The 20,884-nt window shown below is 48.1% G+C and overlaps 15 non-coding genes across 15 annotated transcripts; all 15 read left to right on the forward strand.

The window, feature by feature from the left end:
* The first annotated feature begins 7,662 nt into the window (after nucleotides 1–7,662).
* On the forward strand, nucleotides 7,663–7,744 carry trnas-aga (transfer RNA serine (anticodon AGA)). The gene has a single exon. It is a non-coding gene; the product is annotated as a tRNA-Ser (tRNA).
* Nucleotides 7,745–7,891: 147 nt separating this feature from the next.
* Nucleotides 7,892–7,963, forward strand: trnah-gug (transfer RNA histidin (anticodon GUG)). The gene has a single exon. It is a non-coding gene; the product is annotated as a tRNA-His (tRNA).
* Nucleotides 7,964–8,354: 391 nt separating this feature from the next.
* Nucleotides 8,355–8,427, forward strand: trnak-uuu (transfer RNA lysine (anticodon UUU)). Its single transcript has one exon. It is a non-coding gene; the product is annotated as a tRNA-Lys (tRNA).
* Nucleotides 8,428–10,099: 1,672 nt separating this feature from the next.
* On the forward strand, nucleotides 10,100–10,181 carry trnas-uga (transfer RNA serine (anticodon UGA)). The gene has a single exon. It is a non-coding gene; the product is annotated as a tRNA-Ser (tRNA).
* A 1,070-nt stretch (nucleotides 10,182–11,251) lies between these two features.
* On the forward strand, nucleotides 11,252–11,333 carry trnas-aga (transfer RNA serine (anticodon AGA)). Its single transcript has one exon. It is a non-coding gene; the product is annotated as a tRNA-Ser (tRNA).
* Nucleotides 11,334–11,480: 147 nt separating this feature from the next.
* On the forward strand, nucleotides 11,481–11,552 carry trnah-gug (transfer RNA histidin (anticodon GUG)). The gene has a single exon. It is a non-coding gene; the product is annotated as a tRNA-His (tRNA).
* A 391-nt stretch (nucleotides 11,553–11,943) lies between these two features.
* trnak-uuu (transfer RNA lysine (anticodon UUU)) lies at nucleotides 11,944–12,016 on the forward strand. The gene has a single exon. It is a non-coding gene; the product is annotated as a tRNA-Lys (tRNA).
* Nucleotides 12,017–14,101: 2,085 nt separating this feature from the next.
* trnas-uga (transfer RNA serine (anticodon UGA)) lies at nucleotides 14,102–14,183 on the forward strand. The gene has a single exon. It is a non-coding gene; the product is annotated as a tRNA-Ser (tRNA).
* A 1,070-nt stretch (nucleotides 14,184–15,253) lies between these two features.
* On the forward strand, nucleotides 15,254–15,335 carry trnas-aga (transfer RNA serine (anticodon AGA)). The gene has a single exon. It is a non-coding gene; the product is annotated as a tRNA-Ser (tRNA).
* A 147-nt stretch (nucleotides 15,336–15,482) lies between these two features.
* trnah-gug (transfer RNA histidin (anticodon GUG)) lies at nucleotides 15,483–15,554 on the forward strand. The gene has a single exon. It is a non-coding gene; the product is annotated as a tRNA-His (tRNA).
* A 391-nt stretch (nucleotides 15,555–15,945) lies between these two features.
* On the forward strand, nucleotides 15,946–16,018 carry trnak-uuu (transfer RNA lysine (anticodon UUU)). The gene has a single exon. It is a non-coding gene; the product is annotated as a tRNA-Lys (tRNA).
* A 2,085-nt stretch (nucleotides 16,019–18,103) lies between these two features.
* Nucleotides 18,104–18,185, forward strand: trnas-uga (transfer RNA serine (anticodon UGA)). Its single transcript has one exon. It is a non-coding gene; the product is annotated as a tRNA-Ser (tRNA).
* Nucleotides 18,186–19,255: 1,070 nt separating this feature from the next.
* Nucleotides 19,256–19,337, forward strand: trnas-aga (transfer RNA serine (anticodon AGA)). The gene has a single exon. It is a non-coding gene; the product is annotated as a tRNA-Ser (tRNA).
* Nucleotides 19,338–19,484: 147 nt separating this feature from the next.
* Nucleotides 19,485–19,556, forward strand: trnah-gug (transfer RNA histidin (anticodon GUG)). Its single transcript has one exon. It is a non-coding gene; the product is annotated as a tRNA-His (tRNA).
* Nucleotides 19,557–19,947: 391 nt separating this feature from the next.
* On the forward strand, nucleotides 19,948–20,020 carry trnak-uuu (transfer RNA lysine (anticodon UUU)). Its single transcript has one exon. It is a non-coding gene; the product is annotated as a tRNA-Lys (tRNA).
* The last annotated feature ends 864 nt before the right edge of the window (nucleotides 20,021–20,884 follow it).

Genomic DNA, 20,884 nt, shown 5'->3' on the forward strand with positions numbered 1-20,884 from the left:
ACAGGGCAAAAGGGACTGCTACAAGGGGGAAAGAAAGGGAAAACAGAAGGAGAAAGGAGGGAAAGCAAGAAAAAGAAAAAAAATTATCCTTCAAACTTCATGAACACTCACAAAGGATTTAAGTAAAGTGTTTGATTGGTTTTTGACTATATTTTTAATAAAAAAAATTAATAATAATAATCTGACAGACACACCACAAACTCTTGCCAGGACTTGCACCTGGATGTGTTACTATTACACCACAAGAGTTGTGTCTTTCCTTTTTTTTTTTACAAACACTGCAAATTAAACACTGGAAACAGCAAATAAAAACAAAATGTTCACAGCACAACACACACACAGCACAACATATGCAACTATATAAAAACCTAACTATATGCATTACTATATACACCAATGAAAAAAAAATCAAAGAACTCCCTGTACATTCTCCCTCCACTGTGCAACAGAGAGGCCTGAGGCTGGACAATACCACCGGCCCTTCAGCTGAGTGTGGCCAGTTGTCTTATTTTTTGCCAGCCCACACTGCTTGCAGATATAGTGATATATATCCTTTGCTAGTCGTTTCCGTGGTGGTTCACCTCTAGCCACTCGCTCCTCATCCTCTTGGGCAGCTTTCTGCCTTCTCCATGTGCGCTGCCTGGGCTGAGTGGAGGGACAAGTTTGTGATGGCAAGGTATTAGGTTGCTGGAATTGGGGAGGGGGCTGGAATTGGGAAGGCGGCTGGAATTGGGGAGGTGGCTGGAATTGGGGAGGTGGCTGGAATTGGGAAGGTGGCTGGAATTGGGGAGGGGGCTGGAATTGGGAAGGTGGCTGGAATTGGAGAGGGGGCTGGAATTGGGGAGGGGGATGGAATTGGGTAGAACGAGGCAGTGGTAGACCTGGTTGGTAGCTGGGAAAGGGTGGGTAGGACCCAGGGGGGAATGCAAAGTGTGGTGCTGGTGGGTATATGGGAAATGCAGAGTAAGATCCAGGAGGAGGGGTGGGCATTGGGCACCTGTTGGAGATACGCTTACGAATGAAGGCCTCTCCCTCCTGATTTGCTGAATCCTGAAATACCATGGCCTCATGCCCATGCTGTGCAGGAACAGCTGGAAGTTCGCGCACTTCAGGAAGAGCCGCCTTTGCCAAATATACTTGTTTGGGCAGTGCAGTACCCTGCAGAAGCATGTCTCTGTCTACACGTTTCTGTCTTTTTAGTAGCCTGCAAGAGAAACATTCTTCATCTTAAATTAGCAATTTAAGTGAATTAAAGCCCATTGTCTTTACTTCCTGTAGCATCATTTTTAAAAGCATGTACAAGAAGGTTTTATAAGTACAATCTTGATATACTACTGTGATTGTGCAAAAGTATCGCATAAAACAAGACTCACCACGAGGAGACAGTAGTGGTGTTTATCGGGACCAGAACTAGGTTAGTCTGTCCTAGAACCTCTCTGCAGTGGCTGTATACCACCACAATAGATTGTGGAATTGGCAGAGTTTTTCCTTGTGTGTCCCTGGGCCTGTTCCGTGCTTGCTGAAACTCTTTCAAAAGCCTTAGGCAAACACATTCACAGACCCTGTGGACTTCAGGGTCCTGAGCTGCCTGCCCATGAGTCATGAACAATCTATGGAAAAGAAAGATGATATAATCTGAACTGTATACTGGGTTATAAACTAGTGACGATCCAAATAGTCAAATTACCTCTCTGCTGCCTGCTGTCCTGGAGCAGAGCCACTCTGCTTCCTGGATGCTCTCCAAGGTCCTGTCAAAGCCTTCTTCTTAACCCTCTGGCTATATTTTGATGGTACCTTGTCCATGGCATGCAGAGCCATGTACAGCTGGACTATGTTGGCCTCCTCTTGTGATGACAAGGCAGTGATCGTTCGGTTTAGGCCAACCAAGTAGGCTGCCAGGGCATCAACTGCCTCCCAGCCCAAGACACCTCTGGAATCACACTGTGTACTCTGGAAATTGAGAAAAATGCCAAACACAGTCCAATAAACATATACGGTGTTGTAATAATTATTTTGCATTGTACATGCAACATGTACATGTTTAAATATATTTTAACTTTACACATTGGTGACAATAGGCGTTTTGCACTGTACCAGATACATTTTTTTTAAAAGTAAAAAATAGTACAGGATAGCAATATTACCTGGCTTGATGTGCTAGGACTTGCAGTGTCGTCCTCCTCTTCCTCAGTGACCTCCTCATCTGGGGATTTGGGTTCAGTGTCACCCACCTGACTTGTCACCTGGACCTGCACGACAGCTACTGGAGAGTCATCAGCCCTAAGGTCAGCTGCATGGCACACAGTCGTGTCAATTTCACTATCCTCTTCGGGCTCCTCTGGGGGGACTTCAGGCATGTCATTGTGGTGTGCAATCAACTGGTTGCCTCTATTGGACTGGGCCAACAAGTACTCCACTGCAATGCGCTCCCCTGCAATAATTTGTACCACATTGTTAATGGGGAGAGGACACACACACTCACACACACACAAACAAACAAACACAGGAGAGAGAGAAATACTCCAATGCTCAGCATTTTCCTGTGAGATATCTTACCAGTGGGTTTTCCTGGAGGGGTAAATTCTGGCATCAAAGCCCGACCAAGGACCCGTTGGCTCATGCTGTTTAAATGAGACATTGTGCAGACATCAAATGTCCTTAGGGTTGAGGCCCCCACCACAGATACAGCTTCTTTTGCCCGGCTCATGTTCCACCTCGAGGCCCCCTCTAACATGTACATTTGTGTGTGCATGGCATTGCATCTCCATCCTAAGAATGAAAATGCACAGATTCAGTCAGCAATTATTTTAAACTGAGGACATACAAATTTAATGACACAGTTATAGAACAGTAACACATAATAATGAGACTGATAGTAAATTCCATAAAAACAAGCCAAATCCAGGTAGCACCCAGGGTTCTGTTGTTGACACAATAGCGATCTTTTCAACGTAAAAATCTACAAAACATACTGCAATTTAATATTCAGAATTTACCAGGAATGAAGGCACACTGGTGGCGGTGAAAACTCTCCAGCGAGGATGACCCCCCTGCCGCACCTAAGCACGTTTAGGACTTTGCCACCCTTCTGGAGTGTCCCTGTCTTTGTGTACAACTCTACATGTGGAGGGTCCTGGATGCACTCAAGGTGTTTTTGTTGCATCTCCCAGACATGGTGCATGCTGTCAGGGTTAACCAGGCGAAACCCTGTAGTGTCAGTTAGCTCCCACACTGATTCCAGCAGCCCTGAAATCATGGCCCGGATCTCCTCAGCCCTGCGTGTCCGCCGCCTACAGTGCTTCGCGAGTTCACCTGGGCTGATGCTGGCCATGAGCTGAGCCTCAGTGGGAGCCTTTCCACCATGGCTGCACTTCCACTCCCCTCTCTTGGCAGCCTTAAGTTCTTTCACATCCTCCTGATCCCACTCAAAGATACAGGAGGAAAGTTTTGAACAAAAGGTACCATAGAGAGGGTGGTGTTCTGTAGTAAGGCCACAGTTGAATCTTCTCATAAAATAGATATCTAGCCTTACAATAGACTTCCATGGCCGAAAAAGTTTTAACACTGAAGATGCACCTGTGGAGGAGAAAAAATAAAAAACATGCATTTGATTTAATTTCAAACATACTTTTCAGTCAATATAATTTATTACAATTTTTAATACACTGGCTGTAAAAATAATACTAATTAATTACCATCACCAATAGGGAAAGGGGAACTTTTTTACACCACTATTAACTTTTATAAAATATATTGCAGTGCACATTTGATAAAGTAGTAATTTGAAAATCTCACCTGACTGACTGCAGCAATCCCGGTCAACATAGATGACCTCAGGCTCTGGCTCGCCAGCATTCTGGTAGCGTTTGACGACGCCCTGGCACAGCTCCTCCAGTCCTGTGCCTTCAGCTGTTGTCAGAACACTGTTCAGAACCTGGCCGAGCTCATTGCCAATGTTGGTCATCCATGCAGCCGTGTCCCCAATGCCACCAGCCAGCTTTTTGGTGATCTGAAAAACAAAAAGAAGGAAAAATAAAACCATTCTGACAAGCTTAATTAAACTTTTTCTTTGATTTGTTATGGTACATTATAATATATATATATATATATATATATATATATATATATATATAACACAAATGTATATAACAAAACATTTTTCATCATGTTGAAATTCTTTCTGGCTGAAAATAAACCTCATGCTGAAACCTTCATGTATTGTACCTTCTTTGTAGAATCCATCTTCAGGATTCGGCCATAGGTGGAGGTAATCACCCCCTTCATCTCGTCCAAATGGCTGAGGATATCGTTGGAGTGGACAGTCTCAAACCACTGGGCGAGTGGAAGTGGCCTGAAGGGTGTGGATGCAGAAAAGGCAGGTGCCGTTGCAGATTGGACCAGGGTAACCTTTCTCAAATGATGCTCACAATCAGAGAGGTACTGGATGGTGCGTCGTGCCCACTCCTCACTGTGGGCTTCCTCTACTGCTGACTGGAAGTAGGAGGAACTGTTACCACTGGTCCTTGGCCTGAGGAAAGTCACACATTTCCTGTCCAGGGCTAGCTGAGTGGTCAGCACCGCTGGAAACATGGTCCTGTGTGCCACATCCAGTTGTGAAAGGATGTCCTGGCTCCATGGGCATACTGGCAACTTGCATGCACTGCAGCGTGGATAGTCCCCACCCACAAGGTAATAGCGGCTATCCATGTCAATCACCCCCCTGACCTTTGGGTAAATTCCTGAATGGTGCATCTTCTGGCCACACTGTGGGCATTTAAGAGGAATGCCCCACATCCTCATTGGTGGTAACGTGAAACTAGGGGACAGTGTTTTATGGATGAACATGAAAACATGGATGTTTGAAAGAATACCAGATTTTTATAAAGACGTTTTAAAAGCTTGGGGTTTTTTTCTCTCAAAGGTTGATTTTATACCTGGAGGAAGGAAAGAGATTTTAAACCAACCATTGTTTTTTAATAAGCATATTGTGAAAAGTGGGAAAGAATTATTTTTTAAAAAATGGTGGGAGGCTGGGATTGCAAGATTAAGAGATATTATGTATGAGATAAGAGAGGGTTTTTTACCAGTCCAAGTAATTATTGATGAGTTGGAAGAAGCCAAAGAAGAGTATGACATAAACAATGTAAAGAAGCAATATAAATAAATGAAAAGTGCAATACCAAACGCGTGGATAAATGAAATACAAAAGGAAGAAAAAGAGGAAGGAAAGACTGAAGTTTATTTTGTTAATCAAAATAAAAGAATAGGGTTTAGTTTAGGGAATGTGAAAATGTTTTATCAGGTTTTAAGGGAAGAGATTTAAAAAAAAACCAAATTCAAATGATATGTGGTTAAGAAACTTCAATGGCTTGAGAGAGGAAGAAATATGGAAAAATATGAGGGGAGTACTGGTGAGCACAAATTTGGAGTGTCTTGATTATTTTATAAGGCATAATGTAATATGGTCGGAAATGAGGTTGTGTATTATAAAAAAAGAACAAAGTGCATTATGTAAAGTTTGTAAAAAACAAGATGAGGGTTTGTTGCATTTGTTTTTACTGTGTGAGAAATTAGGATCTTTTTTTAAAGTTTTAAAAGAAATAGTGAATGACCTAGGGGAAAGAAAAGAAGATCAAGATTGGCAAAAAACATTTATGTTTGGAAAGGAGGAAAAGTGTAAGAATAAAATTATGATCAATTTGTTAATTATTTTGGCAAAAAATGCTATATGGAGAAGAAGAAATATAGTTAAAAACAGGTCTGTTTGTATAGATGTTTGGACATTGTATAAGCATATGGTGGAAGATTACATGTTTACATTGTGTAAATATTGGAGACTGGAGGGAAAAACAGAGATGTTTATGAAAATGTTTTCTTCTCAGGTACAGAACATTCTTTTGAAACATGATATAAATGTATCTGTAGGAAAAAAAGTGTAAAATAGCAAATGCCAGAAATGGAATAATGTAGAAGAAAAATATTGACAAATATGAATGTATTTTTTATTTTTATTTTTTATTTATTTATTTTTGTTTGTTTTGAATTGGAATGTGAAACTGTATTTAGGAGAGACGTAATGTATTCTTGTGTGAACTAAAAAAAAAAAAAAAAAGGTTAAGGCGATGGACTTGAAATCCATTGGGGTCTCCCTGCGCAGGTTCGAACTCTGCCGACTACGGGAGGGATTTGCAGTATTGCTTTAGCTTTCTGTGACTATAACTGTGCCACCTATGGTCCTTCGCTCTCTGTGCCATAACTATTTCTAGCTTTCATCCTTGTGACACCTGCGTCTCTTCTGGGCAGCTTGTTGTAAAATTGCTGCTTTATAAAAGGTGAGAAGCCAGTGCTCCACAAGAGCCTGGATAGCTCAGTCGGTAGAGCATCAGACTTTTAATCTGAGGGTCCAGGATTCAAGTCCCTGTTAGGGTGAAGGTCTATCTGCTTTTGGCGGAGTCACCTTGCTATCACTACGGTCCATCTCTTCTTCTGAATCTGTACTGGAGCGGTGTTCCTTCCTGCTCCAGGGTATCAGTGCACCTCCCTTGTTTGGCACACCTGATTCTGATGGTCAGCTCGTTAGGAAAGCGCGCTCACAGACTGAGTAGAATAAGACAGACCTCCGAGTTGTGCAGTGCTGTAGGTCCCCAGGCCCAGCACTGAAAAACCCCATTACATAGGATGAGACATGGCAGCCTGATTTCTCCTCAGTGGGACTGCTGTTTTACCCGCTTCCAGGGCTAGCTTACAATCTCGGCTTGCTAGGTTGCAAGTAGGTCAGGCAGCAATGTGACACACAACAGGGCAGAAGGTAGTCTGCTTAATTCAAGTCCCTGTTTGGGCGAAGGTCAGTCTACTTTTTGGAGGGCTCAGCTTGCTATCACTACGGGTCCATCTCTTCTGCTGACTCTGTATTAGAGCGATGTTCCTTCCTTCTCCCGGGGATCAGTGCATCTCCCTTGTTCGGCACACATGATTCTGATGGTCAGCCCTTTAGGAAAGAGTGCTCACGGAGTGAGTAGAATAAGAAAGACCTCCCATTTGTGCAGTGCTGTCGGTCCCCAGGGCCAGTACTGAAAAACCCCATTACATAGGATGAGACATGGCAGCCTGATTTCTCCTCAGTGGGACTGCTGTTTTAGCCGCTTCCAGGGCTAGCTTACAATCTCCTCTTGCTAGGTTGCAAGTAGGTCAGATAGCAGTGTTACACACAACATGGCAGAAGGTGGTCTGCTTAATTCAAGTCCCTGTTTGGGCGAAGGTCAGTCTTCTTTTTGTAGGCCTCAGCTTGCTATCACTACGGTCCATGTCTTCTGCTGACTCTGTACTAGAGCGATGTTCCTTCCTGCTCTCGGGGATCAGTGCATCTCCCTTGTTCGGCACACCTGATTCTGATGGTCAGCCCTTTAGGAAAGAGTGCTCACAGAGTGAGTAGAATAAGACAGACTTCCCAATTGTGCAGTGCTGTCGGTCCCCAGGGTCAGTACTGAAAAACCCCATTACATAGGATGAGACATGGCAGGCTGATTTCTCCTCAGTGGGAAATCTGTTTTACCCGCTTGCAGGGCTAGCTTGCCATCTCCGCTTGCTGACTGAGCTGGGTTGGTTGCATGTAGGTCAGGCAGCAATGTTGGACACAAACTGAGCAATAATTTGTCTACTCCCGTAGTCGTGGCCGAGTGGTTAAGGCGATGGACTAGAAATCCATTGGGGTCTCCCTGCGCAGGTTCGAATCCTGCCGACTACGCTGTTTGCTGAAGGCCATGAGGCAACGCATTTTTCATGGTCCTCGCACTTATTTGCGAAATGTCCAGTCCCTCTTCGATGGACAAACACGTCGCTGCTGCTTCTTGTATCCGGGCTCCAGGGGTTGTCTTGGGTGAGCCAGTGGCACGCCGTGATCGTATAGTGGTTAGTACTCTGCGTTGTGGCCGCAGCAACCCCGGTTCAAATCCGGGTCATGGCAACCCTTTGCTGTTGCGTATACGGGAAGGTTGAAATTTTTTTACCACCTCATCTTTCTGCGTGATTTTGTTTCTGAAGCTTGGCCTGTGCAGGGCGCCACCAGACAAGGGGGCTTGCTTTCTAACATTAGGCATAGTCGTGGCCGAGAGGTTAAGGCGATGATCTTGAAATCCATTGGGGTCTCCCTGCGCAGGTTCGAACTCTGCCGACTACAGGAGGGATTTGCAGTATTGCTTTAGCTTTCTGTGACGGTAATTGTGCCATCTATGGTCCTTCGCTCTCTGTGCCATAACTGCTTCTAGCTTTCATCCTCGTGACACCTGCGTCTCTTCTGGGCAGCTTGTTGTAAAATTGCTGCTTTATAAAAGGTGAGAAGCCAGTGCTCCACGAGAGCCCAGATAGCTCAGTCGGTAGAGCATCAGACTTTTAATCTGAGGGTCCAGGGTTCAAGTCCCTGTTCGGGCGAAGCTCTGTCTACTTTTGGCGGAGTCAACTTGCTATCACTACGGTCCATCTCTTCTTCTGAATCTGTACTGGAGCGGTGTTCCTTCCTGCTCCAGGGTATCAGTGCACCTCCCTTGTTTGGCACACCTGATTCTGATGGTCAGCTCGTTAGGAAAGCGCGCTCACAGAGTGAGTAGAATAAGACAGACCTCCGAATTGTGCAGTGCTGTCGGTCCCCAGGCCCAGCACTGAAAAACCCCATTACATAGGATGAGACATGGCAGCCTGATTTCTCCTCAGTGGGACTGCTGTTTTACCCGCTTCCAGGGCTAGCTTACAATCTCGGCTTGCTAGGTTGCAAGTAGGTCAGGCAGCAATGTGACACACAACAGGGCAGAAGGTGGTCTGCTTAATTCAAGTCCCTGTTTGGGCGAAGGTCAGTCTACTTTTTGGAGGCCTCAGCTTGCTATCACTACGGGTCCATCTCTTCTGCTGACTCTGTATTAGAGCGATGTTCCTTCCTTCTCCAGGGGGTCAGTAAATCTCCCTTGTTCGGCACACATGATTCTGATGGTCAGCCCTTTAGGAAAGAGTGCTCACGGAGTGAGTAGAATAAGACAGACCTCCCATTTGTGCAGTGCTGTCGGTCCCCAGGGCCAGTACTGAAAAACCCCATTACATAGGATGAGACATGGCAGCCTGATTTCTCCTCAGTGGGACTGCTGTTTTAGCTGCTTCCAGGGCTAGCTTACAATCTCGGCTTGCTAGGTTGCAAGTAGGTCAGGCAGCAGTGTTACACAAAACATGGCAGAAGGTGGTCTGCTTAATTCAAGTCCCTGTTTGGGCGAATGTCAGTCTTCTTTTTGTAGGCCTCAGCTTGCTATCACTATGGTCCATCTCATCTGCTGACTCTGTACTAGAGCGATGTTCCTTCCTGCTCCCGGGGATCAGTGCATCTCCCTTGTTGGGCACACCTGATTCTGATGGTCAGCCCTTTAGGAAAGAGTGCTCACAGAGTGAGTAGAATAAGACAGACTTCCCAATTGTGCAGTGCTGTCGGTCCCCAGGGCCAGTACTGAAAAACCCCATTACATAGGATGAGACATGGCAGGCTTATTTCTCCTCAGTGGGACCGCTGTTTTACCCGCTTGCAGGGCTATCTTGCAATCTCTGCTTGCTGACTGAGCTGGGTTGGTTGCAAGTAGGTCAGGCAGCAGTGTTGGACACAAACTGAGCAGAAATTGGTCTACTCCCGTAGTCGTGGCCGAGTGGTTAAGGCGATGGACTAGAAATCCATTGGGGTCTCCCCTCGCAAGTTCAAATCCTGCCGACTAAACTGTTTGCTGAAGGCCATGAGGCAAAGCATCCATGCATTTTTCATGGTCCTCGCACTTATTTGCGAAATGTCCAGTCCCTCTTCGATGGACAAACACGCGCTGCTGCTTCTTGTATCCGGGCTCCAGGGGTTCTCTTGGGTGAGCCAGTGACACGCCGTGATCGTATAGTGGTTAATACTCTGCATTGTGGCCGCAGCAACCCCGGTTCGAATCAGGGTCACGGCAACCCTTTGCCGTTGAGTATACTGGAAGGTTGAAAATGTTTTACCACCTCATCTTTCTGCGTGATTTTGTTTCTGAAGCTTGGCCTGTGCAGGGCGCCATCAGACAAGGGGGCTTGCTTTCAAACATTAGGCGTAGTCGTGGCCGAGAGGTTAAGGCGATGGACTTGAAATCCATTGGGGTCTCCCTGCGCAGGTTCGAACTCTGCCGACTACGGGAGGGATTTGCAGTATTGCTTTAGCTTTCTGTGACTGTAATTGTGCCATCTATAGTCCTTCGCTCTCTGTGCCATAACTATTTCTAGCTTTCATCCTTGTGACACCTGCGTCTCTTCTGGGCAGCTTGTTGTAAAATTGCTGCTTTATAAAAGGTGAGAAGCCAGTGCTCCACAAGAGCCTGGATAGCTCAGTCGGTAGAGCATCAGACTTTTAATCTGAGGGTCCAGGATTCAAGTCCCTGTTAGGGTGAAGGTCTATCTGCTTTTGGCGGAGTCACCTTGCTATCACTACGGTCCATCTCTTCTTCTGAATCTGTACTGGAGCGGTGTTCCTTCCTGCTCCAGGGTATCAGTGCACCTCCCTTGTTTGGCACACCTGATTCTGATGGTCAGCTCGTTAGGAAAGCTCGCTCACAGAGTGAGTAGAATAAGACAGACCTCCGAAATGTGCAGTGCTGTCGGTCCCCATGCCCAGCACTGAAAAACCCCATTGCATAGGATGAGACATGGCAGCCTGATTTCTCCTCAGTGGGACTGCTGTTTTAGCCGCTTCCAGGGCTAGCTTACAATCTCCTCTTGCTAGGTTGCAAGTAGGTCAGGCAGCAGTGTTACACACAACATGGCAGAAGGTGGTCTGCTTAATTCAAGTCCCTGTTTGGGCGAAGGTCAGTCTTCTTTTTGTAGGCCTCAGCTTGCTATCACTACGGTCCATCTCTTCTGCTGACTCTGTACTAGAGCGATGTTCCTTCCTGCCACCGGGGATCAGCGCATCTTCCCTGTTCGGCACACCTGATTCTGATGGTCAGCCCTTTAGGAAAGAGTGCTCACAGAGTGAGTAGAATAAGACAGACTTCCCAATTGTGCAGTGCTGTCGGTCCCCAGGGTCAGTACTGAAAAACCCCATTACATAGGATGAGACATGGCAGGCTGATTTCTCCTCAGTGGGAACGCTGTTTTACCCGCTTGCAGGGCTAGCTTGCAATCTCCGCTTGCTGACTGAGCTGGGTTGGTTGCATGTAGGTCAGGCAGCAGTGTTGGACACAAACTGAGCAGAAATTTGTCTACACCCGTAGTCGTGGCCGAGTGGTTAAGGTGATGGACTAGAAATCCATTGGGGTCTCCCCGAGCAGGTTCGAATCCTGCCGACTACGCTGTTTGCTGAAGGCCATGAGCCAGAGCATTTTTCATGGTCCTCGCACTTATTTGCGAAATGTCCAGTCCCTCTTCGATGGACAAACACGTCGCTGCTGCTTCTTGTATCCGGGCTCCAGAGGTTGTCTTGGGTGAGCCAGTGGCACGCCGTGATCGTATAGTGGTTAGTACTCTGCGTTGTGGCCGCAGCAACCCCGGTTCAAATCCGGGTCATGGCAACCCTTTGCTGTTGCGTATACGGGAAGGTTGAAAATTTTTTACCACCTCATCTTTCTGCGTGATTTTGTTTCTGAAGCTTGGCCTGTGCAGGGCGCCACCAGACAAGGGGGCTTGCTTTCTAACATTAGGCATAGTCGTGGCCGAGAGGTTAAGGCGATGATCTTGAAATCCATTGGGGTCTCCCTGCGCAGGTTCGAACTCTGCCGACTACAGGAGGGATTTGCAGTATTGCTTTAGCTTTCTGTGACGGTAATTGTGCCATCTATGGTCCTTCGCTCTCTGTGCCATAACTGCTTCTAGCTTTCATCCTCGTGACACCTGCGTCTCTTCTGGGCAGCTTGTTGTAAAATTGCTGCTTTATAAAAGGTGAGAAGCCAGTGCTCCACGAGAGCCCAGATAGCTCAGTCGGTAGAGCATCAGACTTTTAATCTGAGGGTCCAGGGTTCAAGTCCCTGTTCGGGCGAAGCTCTGTCTACTTTTGGCGGAGTCAACTTGCTATCACTACGGTCCATCTCTTCTTCTGAATCTGTACTGGAGCGGTGTTCCTTCCTGCTCCAGGGTATCAGTGCACCTCCCTTGTTTGGCACACCTGATTCTGATGGTCAGCTCGTTAGGAAAGCGCGCTCACAGAGTGAGTAGAATAAGACAGACCTCCGAATTGTGCAGTGCTGTCGGTCCCCAGGCCCAGCACTGAAAAACCCCATTACATAGGATGAGACATGGCAGCCTGATTTCTCCTCAGTGGGACTGCTGTTTTACCCGCTTCCAGGGCTAGCTTACAATCTCGGCTTGCTAGGTTGCAAGTAGGTCAGGCAGCAATGTGACACACAACAGGGCAGAAGGTGGTCTGCTTAATTCAAGTCCCTGTTTGGGCGAAGGTCAGTCTACTTTTTGGAGGCTTCAGCTTGCTATCACTACGGGTCCATCTCTTCTGCTGACTCTGTATTAGAGCGATGTTCCTTCCTTCTCCAGGGGGTCAGTAAATCTCCCTTGTTCGGCACACATGATTCTGATGGTCAGCCCTTTAGGAAAGAGTGCTCACGCAGTGAGTAGAATAAGACAGACCTCCCATTTGTGCAGTGCTGTCGGTCCCCAGGGCCAGTACTGAAAAACCCCATTACATAGGATGAGACATGGCAGCCTGATTTCTCCTCAGTGGGACTGCTGTTTTAGCTGCTTCCAGGGCTAGCTTACAATCTCGGCTTGCTAGGTTGCAAGTAGGTCAGGCAGCAGTGTTACACAAAACATGGCAGAAGGTGGTCTGCTTAATTCAAGTCCCTGTTTGGGCGAATGTCAGTCTTCTTTTTGTAGGCCTCAGCTTGCTATCACTATGGTCCATCTCATCTGCTGACTCTGTATTAGAGCGATGTTCCTTCCTTCTCCAGGGGGTCAGTAAATCTCCCTTGTTCGGCACACATGATTCTGATGGTCAGCCCTTTAGGAAAGAGTGCTCACGGAGTGAGTAGAATAAGACAGACCTCCCATTTGTGCAGTGCTGTCGGTCCCCAGGGCCAGTACTGAAAAACCCCATTACATAGGATGAGACATGGCAGCCTGATTTCTCCTCAGTGGGACTGCTGTTTTAGCTGCTTCCAGGGCTAGCTTACAATCTCGGCTTGCTAGGTTGCAAGTAGGTCAGGCAGCAGTGTTACACAAAACATGGCAGAAGGTGGTCTGCTTAATTCAAGTCCCTGTTTGGGCGAATGTCAGTCTTCTTTTTGTAGGCCTCAGCTTGCTATCACTATGGTCCATCTCATCTGCTGACTCTGTACTAGAGCGATGTTCCTTCCTGCTCCCGGGGATCAATGCATCTCCCTTGTTGGGCACACCTGATTCTGATGGTCAGCCCTTTAGGAAAGAGTGCTCACAGAGTGAGTAGAATAAGACAGACTTCCCAATTGTGCAGTGCTGTCGGTCCCCAGGGCCAGTACTGAAAAACCCCATTACATAGGATGAGACATGGCAGGCTTATTTCTCCTCAGTGGGACCGCTGTTTTACCCGCTTGCAGGGCTATCTTGCAATCTCTGCTTGCTGACTGAGCTGGGTTGGTTGCAAGTAGGTCAGGCAGCAGTGTTGGACACAAACTGAGCAGAAATTGGTCTACTCCCGTAGTCGTGGCCGAGTGGTTAAGGCGATGGACTAGAAATCCATTGGGGTCTCCCCTCGCAAGTTCAAATCCTGCCGACTAAACTGTTTGCTGAAGGCCATGAGGCAAAGCATCCATGCATTTTTCATGGTCCTCGCACTTATTTGCGAAATGTCCAGTCCCTCTTCGATGGACAAACACGCGCTGCTGCTTCTTGTATCCGGGCTCCAGGGGTTCTCTTGGGTGAGCCAGTGACACGCCGTGATCGTATAGTGGTTAATACTCTGCATTGTGGCCGCAGCAACCCCGGTTCGAATCAGGGTCACGGCAACCCTTTGCCGTTGAGTATACTGGAAGGTTGAAAATGTTTTACCACCTCATCTTTCTGCGTGATTTTGTTTCTGAAGCTTGGCCTGTGCAGGGCGCCATCAGACAAGGGGGCTTGCTTTCAAACATTAGGCGTAGTCGTGGCCGAGAGGTTAAGGCGATGGACTTGAAATCCATTGGGGTCTCCCTGCGCAGGTTCGAACTCTGCCGACTACGGGAGGGATTTGCAGTATTGCTTTAGCTTTCTGTGACTGTAATTGTGCCATCTATAGTCCTTCGCTCTCTGTGCCATAACTATTTCTAGCTTTCATCCTTGTGACACCTGCGTCTCTTCTGGGCAGCTTGTTGTAAAATTGCTGCTTTATAAAAGGTGAGAAGCCAGTGCTCCACAAGAGCCTGGATAGCTCAGTCGGTAGAGCATCAGACTTTTAATCTGAGGGTCCAGGATTCAAGTCCCTGTTAGGGTGAAGGTCTATCTGCTTTTGGCGGAGTCACCTTGCTATCACTACGGTCCATCTCTTCTTCTGAATCTGTACTGGAGCGGTGTTCCTTCCTGCTCCAGGGTATCAGTGCACCTCCCTTGTTTGGCACACCTGATTCTGATGGTCAGCTCGTTAGGAAAGCTCGCTCACAGAGTGAGTAGAATAAGACAGACCTCCGAAATGTGCAGTGCTGTCGGTCCCCATGCCCAGCACTGAAAAACCCCATTGCATAGGATGAGACATGGCAGCCTGATTTCTCCTCAGTGGGACTGCTGTTTTAGCCGCTTCCAGGGCTAGCTTACAATCTCCTCTTGCTAGGTTGCAAGTAGGTCAGGCAGCAGTGTTACACACAACATGGCAGAAGGTGGTCTGCTTAATTCAAGTCCCTGTTTGGGCGAAGGTCAGTCTTCTTTTTGTAGGCCTCAGCTTGCTATCACTACGGTCCATCTCTTCTGCTGACTCTGTACTAGAGCGATGTTCCTTCCTGCCACCGGGGATCAGCGCATCTTCCCTGTTCGGCACACCTGATTCTGATGGTCAGCCCTTTAGGAAAGAGTGCTCACAGAGTGAGTAGAATAAGACAGACTTCCCAATTGTGCAGTGCTGTCGGTCCCCAGGGTCAGTACTGAAAAACCCCATTACATAGGATGAGACATGGCAGGCTGATTTCTCCTCAGTGGGAACGCTGTTTTACCCGCTTGCAGGGCTAGCTTGCAATCTCCGCTTGCTGACTGAGCTGGGTTGGTTGCATGTAGGTCAGGCAGCAGTGTTGGACACAAACTGAGCAGAAATTTGTCTACACCCGTAGTCGTGGCCGAGTGGTTAAGGTGATAGACTAGAAATCCATTGGGGTCTCCCCGAGCAGGTTCGAATCCTGCCGACTACGCTGTTTGCTGAAGGCCATGAGCCAGAGCATTTTTCATGGTCCTCGCACTTATTTGCGAAATGTCCAGTCCCTCTTCGATGGACAAACACGTCGCTGCTGCTTCTTGTATCCGGGCTCCAGAGGTTGTCTTGGGTGAGCCAGTGGCACGCCGTGATCGTATAGTGGTTAGTACTCTGCGTTGTGGCCGCAGCAACCCCGGTTCAAATCCGGGTCATGGCAACCCTTTGCTGTTGCGTATACGGGAAGGTTGAAAATTTTTTACCACCTCATCTTTCTGCGTGATTTTGTTTCTGAAGCTTGGCCTGTGCAGGGCGCCACCAGACAAGGGGGCTTGCTTTCTAACATTAGGCATAGTCGTGGCCGAGAGGTTAAGGCGATGATCTTGAAATCCATTGGGGTCTCCCTGCGCAGGTTCGAACTCTGCCGACTACAGGAGGGATTTGCAGTATTGCTTTAGCTTTCTGTGACGGTAATTGTGCCATCTATGGTCCTTCGCTCTCTGTGCCATAACTGCTTCTAGCTTTCATCCTCGTGACACCTGCGTCTCTTCTGGGCAGCTTGTTGTAAAATTGCTGCTTTATAAAAGGTGAGAAGCCAGTGCTCCACGAGAGCCCAGATAGCTCAGTCGGTAGAGCATCAGACTTTTAATCTGAGGGTCCAGGGTTCAAGTCCCTGTTCGGGCGAAGCTCTGTCTACTTTTGGCGGAGTCAACTTGCTATCACTACGGTCCATCTCTTCTTCTGAATCTGTACTGGAGCGGTGTTCCTTCCTGCTCCAGGGTATCAGTGCACCTCCCTTGTTTGGCACACCTGATTCTGATGGTCAGCTCGTTAGGAAAGCGCGCTCACAGAGTGAGTAGAATAAGACAGACCTCCGAATTGTGCAGTGCTGTCGGTCCCCAGGCCCAGCACTGAAAAACCCCATTACATAGGATGAGACATGGCAGCCTGATTTCTCCTCAGTGGGACTGCTGTTTTACCCGCTTCCAGGGCTAGCTTACAATCTCGGCTTGCTAGGTTGCAAGTAGGTCAGGCAGCAATGTGACACACAACAGGGCAGAAGGTGGTCTGCTTAATTCAAGTCCCTGTTTGGGCGAAGGTCAGTCTACTTTTTGGAGGCCTCAGCTTGCTATCACTACGGGTCCATCTCTTCTGCTGACTCTGTATTAGAGCGATGTTCCTTCCTTCTCCAGGGGGTCAGTAAATCTCCCTTGTTCGGCACACATGATTCTGATGGTCAGCCCTTTAGGAAAGAGTGCTCACGCAGTGAGTAGAATAAGACAGACCTCCCATTTGTGCAGTGCTGTCGGTCCCCAGGGCCAGTACTGAAAAACCCCATTACATAGGATGAGACATGGCAGCCTGATTTCTCCTCAGTGGGACTGCTGTTTTAGCTGCTTCCAGGGCTAGCTTACAATCTCGGCTTGCTAGGTTGCAAGTAGGTCAGGCAGCAGTGTTACACAAAACATGGCAGAAGGTGGTCTGCTTAATTCAAGTCCCTGTTTGGGCGAATGTCAGTCTTCTTTTTGTAGGCCTCAGCTTGCTATCACTATGGTCCATCTCATCTGCTGACTCTGTATTAGAGCGATGTTCCTTCCTTCTCCAGGGGGTCAGTAAATCTCCCTTGTTCGGCACACATGATTCTGATGGTCAGCCCTTTAGGAAAGAGTGCTCACGGAGTGAGTAGAATAAGACAGACCTCCCATTTGTGCAGTGCTGTCGGTCCCCAGGGCCAGTACTGAAAAACCCCATTACATAGGATGAGACATGGCAGCCTGATTTCTCCTCAGTGGGACTGCTGTTTTAGCTGCTTCCAGGGCTAGCTTACAATCTCGGCTTGCTAGGTTGCAAGTAGGTCAGGCAGCAGTGTTACACAAAACATGGCAGAAGGTGGTCTGCTTAATTCAAGTCCCTGTTTGGGCGAATGTCAGTCTTCTTTTTGTAGGCCTCAGCTTGCTATCACTATGGTCCATCTCATCTGCTGACTCTGTACTAGAGCGATGTTCCTTCCTGCTCCCGGGGATCAATGCATCTCCCTTGTTGGGCACACCTGATTCTGATGGTCAGCCCTTTAGGAAAGAGTGCTCACAGAGTGAGTAGAATAAGACAGACTTCCCAATTGTGCAGTGCTGTCGGTCCCCAGGGCCAGTACTGAAAAACCCCATTACATAGGATGAGACATGGCAGGCTTATTTCTCCTCAGTGGGACCGCTGTTTTACCCGCTTGCAGGGCTATCTTGCAATCTCTGCTTGCTGACTGAGCTGGGTTGGTTGCAAGTAGGTCAGGCAGCAGTGTTGGACACAAACTGAGCAGAAATTGGTCTACTCCCGTAGTCGTGGCCGAGTGGTTAAGGCGATGGACTAGAAATCCATTGGGGTCTCCCCTCGCAAGTTCAAATCCTGCCGACTAAACTGTTTGCTGAAGGCCATGAGGCAAAGCATCCATGCATTTTTCATGGTCCTCGCACTTATTTGCGAAATGTCCAGTCCCTCTTCGATGGACAAACACGCGCTGCTGCTTCTTGTATCCGGGCTCCAGGGGTTCTCTTGGGTGAGCCAGTGACACGCCGTGATCGTATAGTGGTTAATACTCTGCATTGTGGCTGCAGCAACCCCGGTTCGAATCAGGGTCACGGCAACCCTTTGCCGTTGAGTATACTGGAAGGTTGAAAATGTTTTACCACCTCATCTTTCTGCGTGATTTTGTTTCTGAAGCTTGGCCTGTGCAGGGCGCCATCAGACAAGGGGGCTTGCTTTCAAACATTAGGCGTAGTCGTGGCCGAGAGGTTAAGGCGATGGACTTGAAATCCATTGGGGTCTCCCTGCGCAGGTTCGAACTCTGCCGACTACGGGAGGGATTTGCAGTATTGCTTTAGCTTTCTGTGACTGTAATTGTGCCATCTATAGTCCTTCGCTCTCTGTGCCATAACTATTTCTAGCTTTCATCCTTGTGACACCTGCGTCTCTTCTGGGCAGCTTGTTGTAAAATTGCTGCTTTATAAAAGGTGAGAAGCCAGTGCTCCACAAGAGCCTGGATAGCTCAGTCGGTAGAGCATCAGACTTTTAATCTGAGGGTCCAGGATTCAAGTCCCTGTTAGGGTGAAGGTCTATCTGCTTTTGGCGGAGTCACCTTGCTATCACTACGGTCCATCTCTTCTTCTGAATCTGTACTGGAGCGGTGTTCCTTCCTGCTCCAGGGTATCAGTGCACCTCCCTTGTTTGGCACACCTGATTCTGATGGTCAGCTCGTTAGGAAAGCTCGCTCACAGAGTGAGTAGAATAAGACAGACCTCCGAAATGTGCAGTGCTGTCGGTCCCCATGCCCAGCACTGAAAAACCCCATTGCATAGGATGAGACATGGCAGCCTGATTTCTCCTCAGTGGGACTGCTGTTTTAGCCGCTTCCAGGGCTAGCTTACAATCTCCTCTTGCTAGGTTGCAAGTAGGTCAGGCAGCAGTGTTACACACAACATGGCAGAAGGTGGTCTGCTTAATTCAAGTCCCTGTTTGGGCGAAGGTCAGTCTTCTTTTTGTAGGCCTCAGCTTGCTATCACTACGGTCCATCTCTTCTGCTGACTCTGTACTAGAGCGATGTTCCTTCCTGCTACCGGGGATCAGCGCATCTTCCCTGTTCGGCACACCTGATTCTGATGGTCAGCCCTTTAGGAAAGAGTGCTCACAGAGTGAGTAGAATAAGACAGACTTCCCAATTGTGCAGTGCTGTCGGTCCCCAGGGTCAGTACTGAAAAACCCCATTACATAGGATGAGACATGGCAGGCTGATTTCTCCTCAGTGGGAACGCTGTTTTACCCGCTTGCAGGGCTAGCTTGCAATCTCCGCTTGCTGACTGAGCTGGGTTGGTTGCATGTAGGTCAGGCAGCAGTGTTGGACACAAACTGAGCAGAAATTTGTCTACACCCGTAGTCGTGGCCGAGTGGTTAAGGTGATGGACTAGAAATCCATTGGGGTCTCCCCGAGCAGGTTCGAATCCTGCCGACTACGCTGTTTGCTGAAGGCCATGAGCCAGAGCATTTTTCATGGTCCTCGCACTTATTTGCGAAATGTCCAGTCCCTCTTCGATGGACAAACACGTCGCTGCTGCTTCTTGTATCCGGGCTCCAGAGGTTGTCTTGGGTGAGCCAGTGGCACGCCGTGATCGTATAGTGGTTAGTACTCTGCGTTGTGGCCGCAGCAACCCCGGTTCAAATCCGGGTCATGGCAACCCTTTGCTGTTGCGTATACGGGAAGGTTCAAAATTTTTTACCACATCATCTTTCTGCGTGATTTTGTTTCTGAAGCTTGGCCTGTGCAGGGCGCCACCAGACAAGGGGGCTTGCTTTCTAACATTAGGCATAGTCGTGGCCGAGAGGTTAAGGCGATGATCTTGAAATCCATTGGGGTCTCCCTGCGCAGGTTCGAACTCTGCCGACTACAGGAGGGATTTGCAGTATTGCTTTAGCTTTCTGTGACGGTAATTGTGCCATCTATGGTCCTTCGCTCTCTGTGCCATAACTGCTTCTAGCTTTCATCCTCGTGACACCTGCGTCTCTTCTGGGCAGCTTGTTGTAAAATTGCTGCTTTATAAAAGGTGAGAAGCCAGTGCTCCACGAGAGCCCAGATAGCTCAGTCGGTAGAGCATCAGACTTTTAATCTGAGGGTCCAGGGTTCAAGTCCCTGTTCGGGCGAAAGTCTGTCTACTTTTGGCGGAGTCACCTTGCTATCACTACGGTCCATCTCTTCTTCTGAATCTGTACTGGAGCGGTGTTCCTTCCTGCTCCAGGGTATCAGTGCACCTCCCTTGTTTGGCACACCTGATTCTGATGGTCAGCTCGTTAGGAAAGCGCGCTCACAGAGTGAGTAGAATAAGACAGACCTCCGAATTGTGCAGTGCTGTCGGTCCCCAGGCCCAGCACTGAAAAACCCCATTATATAGGATGAGACATGGCAGCCTGATTTCTCCTCAGTGGGACTGCTGTTTTACCCGCTTCCAGGGCTAGCTTACAATCTCGGCTTGCTAGGTTGCAAGTAGGTCAGGCAGCAATGTGACACACAACAGGGCAGAAGGTGGTCTGCTTAATTCAAGTCCCTGTTTGGGCGAAGGTCAGTCTACTTTTTGGAGGCCTCAGCTTGCTATCACTACGGGTCCATCTCTTCTGCTGACTCTGTATTAGAGCGATGTTCCTTCCTTCTCCAGGGGGTCAGTACATCTCCCTTGTTCGGCACACATGATTCTGATGGTCAGCCCTTTAGGAAAGAGTGCTCACGGAGTGAGTAGAATAAGACAGACCTCCCATTTGTGCAGTGCTGTCGGTCCCCAGGGCCAGTACTGAAAAACCCCATTACATAGGATGAGACATGGCAGCCTGATTTCTCCTCAGTGGGACTGCTGTTTTAGCTGCTTCCAGGGCTAGCTTACAATCTTGGCTTGCTAGGTTGCAAGTAGGTCAGGCAGCAGTGTTACACAAAACATGGCAGAAGGTGGTCTGCTTAATTCAAGTCCCTGTTTGGGCGAATGTCAGTCTTCTTTTTGTAGGCCTCAGCTTGCTATC

The sequence above is a fragment of the Carassius carassius genome, chromosome 18 (genome assembly GCF_963082965.1).
Source record: "Carassius carassius chromosome 18, fCarCar2.1, whole genome shotgun sequence".
NCBI classification, from domain to species: Eukaryota; Metazoa; Chordata; class Actinopteri; order Cypriniformes; family Cyprinidae; genus Carassius; species Carassius carassius.